Source organism: Galeopterus variegatus, unplaced genomic scaffold (genome assembly GCF_000696425.1).
Source record: "Galeopterus variegatus unplaced genomic scaffold, G_variegatus-3.0.2 Scaffold436, whole genome shotgun sequence".
Classification (NCBI taxonomy): domain Eukaryota; kingdom Metazoa; phylum Chordata; class Mammalia; order Dermoptera; family Cynocephalidae; genus Galeopterus; species Galeopterus variegatus.
Window position 1 is genome coordinate 309,306 of NW_007726547.1, and position 4,063 is coordinate 313,368.

Here is a 4,063-nt window from a genome sequence, read left to right on the forward strand (position 1 = left end):
CCGGTCCCCGGTACGGGCGCAACACCAAGGGTTGCGATCCCGTTACCAGTCAGTAAAAAAGGAAAAAAAAAAAAAACAACAACAACAACAACAACAAAATTCCCCTAGAACCAGTCATATTGGCTGATTTCATAATGTAAATTTACTTTCTTCAAGTCACATTCTGCAAACCTAGATTATGTATATTTTTAGAGCAATGCTTTTTCTCTTATCTTCTAATAAGAGCACTATAAGAAATATACAAGCTACTCAAAATCAATGTCTCCATGTTTGCAAGGCATGAAGTTTTTCACATTTTAAACGCTGAACTTGAAATATCTTAAAATGAATAGATATAATAAATAGGAGATATTTGGTTTTGCTGTTTCACCTCCTCATCCCTAACAAAGAGCTGTTACTAAACTGACAATAGGGTTTACAATTTCTGGCAACTTTTAATTATGATAAAAGGGAATATATATTTTTGAAAAAGAAAACAAAGCAATTTGCATGCATTTTCTTGGTAGCAACAGAAACTATTTATTATGGGGAATTTAGAAGCCGCTTGCTGGGAGCCAGGCAGGGTACATAATTTGCATGGAAGAGGGAGCAGATTGTGGAGGCCCTGACCTGTCAAACACAGGTAGGACCCCAGAGATAATGGGTCCCAGAATACAAAGCTCCATCTTGATCCAGACAGACACACACAACATGGAGAGGCCAGATGGATTAAATGAGAGACAAAAACGCTGGCTTCTGCCATCTCCCCAGGAAGAACATAAGTGCTACAGAAGTTGACAGATACCAGATACCACATGGATCACGCCCCCAGTCTCTTGGCCCTCATTGTCATGCCCGTGCCATGATTTCAGCCCTGCTGAGAAGAGACAAGCTTGTTCAGAGCCATGAGATAGTCACTGGGGAGGGGCTCAACCCCATGGATGAGAGCACTCAGTGGTGCCTGTGCCTAAGTGTCTCACTCAAGAGGAGGGACATGCTACGTGATGGCAGAAAATGAGACTGGAGCACTGCAGGGAACTCTCTGGTCCTTACCAGCCATCCTCGAGGCCCTCCATGGGTGGCTTTCCAACACCAGCCCACTCCCTACCTCAGTGTTCACAGAGGCACAGTATCCTCCCAGGACGTCCTGTATAACAGAAAGACTGTCTGCTCAGGCAGTGATGCTCTTTTCAGAGCAATGTTCAATGGTGATATAGCATTTTAATTTCAACAGGCAGCTGTAACTGGGTTTCACCATGGAACAGGAATGGACCCTCTGCAATGGCAGGATGTGCATCAAGAGGACACACTGCTTAGGGACAGGTCCGCAAAGGCGAGGATGCAGGAGCATGACCACAGTGACAGAAAGTGTGCAGAGCACGCTGTGAAAGTCCACAAGCCAGACTGTGAAAAGGATGGCATTTAGGAAACTAAAGGAGGAATGAACTGAGCCAGCTTCTTTCTCACAACTGGAGGCATAAAAGGCCTTTTTTCTCTGGTCATATGTAAAGTGATGCCACCCTGGACGGTGTCCAAAGACTTTGCTGAGAGGCACTGAAGGTCTAGTACATGCAAGGTCCAGTGTGGGACAGACGAGGTATTGTAAAAATCCCTCCCATCCCAATTACTGCACACCGAAAGTCTCCCTTCATTCCTCTCTCCCTCCCTCCGTCCCTCTCTGTCTCACACACTGGTGGTAGTTATGCAGGAGCTTGCAGCCACTCAAACGTTCCCTGAATCCTGTGATCTGCTAGGCCCTGTGCTGGGTGACACAGGACTAAAACAGACACGGTGGCATCTTCCTTCGGGGCCTCACGGAAGGTGAGAGAGGTTGGCTGGCAGGATGTTGGTAGATAGTGAATGGGTATGCAGAATAATGGAATGTTATAACTAGAACAGACCTCAGAAGCTATCTAAATTATCTAAGCCAGAACTTTTAAAACTGTTCCTAAAAACTGCAAGCCACCCCCCACTTTTAAAACTAGAATTTACATCGAACCCTAATGGAGAGAAGTGATTTAAAAACCAGCTGTTGAGGCAGAAGAGCAGTGAGGGTAGGGGGAGGGCTGACATTGGTGGCCTTGTCCACCCCCCAGAACCACGGAGGTGCCTCCCTCTACCAGCGGTCACAACACACAACGTGAAAATCAACAATCTAGTTGTCCAAATCTTCAGTTTTACAAATGAGGAAATTAAAGCTCAAAGGGTTGAAGTAGTTTGACTAAAATCCCAAATCTGTTAGAAGACTGTGGATTGGGATGCAAGTCATCTGAATCCCACTTCAGTGCCCAGCACACCCTACTAATAAAATTTCAACAACTCAAATTGCAAAAATTTGAAATTTGCAACAGTTGCTTTTTTTTTTTTTTTTGCCATATCCAAAGTTCAACAGAATGGTCTGGTAAAAAATAAAAACAGGACTGTTGAAAAATATGGCATTTTGTGGCTGTAGGTGCAGCATGATTAGGTCACTTGACAGAAGTGTCTTTCCCAGCGCTTATGCAGAACATCACCTTTGGTTCACAAATTGTAATGTGTCTGTTCACTTGTTTTTCTTTTTCTCTTGAGGAAAGTTGAATGAATAAATTTGAACATACTGTTATTTCCCATTAGAAATCTGTCACTTCCCATTAAAAAAGGAAACTAAGTTTTATAGGGACAAAATTAGATGTCCACATTGGTGGGAAACTCTAGAGGCTATCCCTACAGAATTAAGATCATACCTTATATTCATATGTATCTCTCTGCCTGTTGCCTTTGAAATGAGACACATTATATGAGAAAACCACATTTTATAAGGGAACTTAAATTGCATTTTAAGCCAAACAAGAAAAAAGTTCAGAAGCATCATAAGTTGCAGATGCTTTAAAAAAACATACTGAGGGGCCAAAGAACTTTTTTTTTTTTTTTTAATTAAATATACACCCAGGAAAGACAGAGGCAAGATCTAGAAGTGGCAAATAATATTGGTTAGGATGGCAAGGAACCATCATTGTAATAAGAGAAAACTCAGTGAGGTCAAAAACTCATATGACTCAGGATCTTGGAGACCAGGCTTGGCAGCAAAAATAGGAAATATGTTCTTCATCTGGTGAGAATAGTCTGCATATATTTGAAATCACTGGCTGATCACAGTGAAAAAACTGTCCAGATTTAGATGGGGAATTAGGCGGAGGTGGGTAGAGCGTAGCAATCCTCTCCCTAAGTTTTGCTTTGCATTTCACATTATGGCAGAAATATTCATCTTCACAAACACATTATGTGTTATAGGCAAAAATTACAGATTCTGCTTTAAATCTTCTCAGAATGTGATCTTTTTTATTTAAAACTCTTCTTCCCCACCACAGTATTCCTTAGGTGTGTGTGATAGAAATGGTCCACCCAAATGTTAAATTGCGGTGATTTATAATTCACATAAATTACCTCTGTCTCTGCTTAACTTGGGGCTGCAATGCCTCCAACTTTTCTTACAACAGTTAGATGGGTAGAGTCACATCTGAGGTTTAAAAAACTAAAATGTAAATTAGTAGCTGTGAATATAAGCTAATCAACAATTTTTACTATTAGGACTCCTACGTCCTTTCTTTTCTAAGTAAATACATGAATTGAGTTTTTCCTTTTGTTGGTGCAGGGGAGGGGAGACAGCTGGCTGGTAGGCATTATTTTTAACTAGAATGGTTATTTTTATACAACAAATGTTTAAGTATAAAGGTAACTCCCCAGGAGCATACATTTGTATGTATTTAGAAATGTTACATGGAAAACATACTGGTCATTCATAATGCCTTGGACTTTCAAAAATCTTAGCTTAAAATATTTTGCAATTTGGAAGTACATACACATGCACAAACATGTCTTGCTAGTTCAAGAAAAGCAAAAGTAATTCCTAAAAGTCAAACAAAATTATGTTTTTAAAATCATAGATTATTGCATGTATTCATTGGAGATATCTCTTTTATATACATGATACAGAAGTGGTTTTCAAACATTTTGGGGTCAGGATAACTTTACAGACCTCCAAAAATTATTAAGGACTCCAAATAACTTTTTTTTTTTTTTTTTTTTTTTTTTTTTTTGTTTTTTT

At 40.1% G+C, this 4,063-nt stretch overlaps 1 protein-coding gene across 14 annotated transcripts in view; it reads right to left on the reverse strand.

Moving 5' to 3' along the window:
* The window catches only part of PARD3 (par-3 family cell polarity regulator), a 714,454-nt gene that overhangs the window by 234,234 nt on the left and 476,157 nt on the right, over positions 1–4,063 (reverse strand). The gene's annotated exons all lie outside the window — the stretch shown is intronic.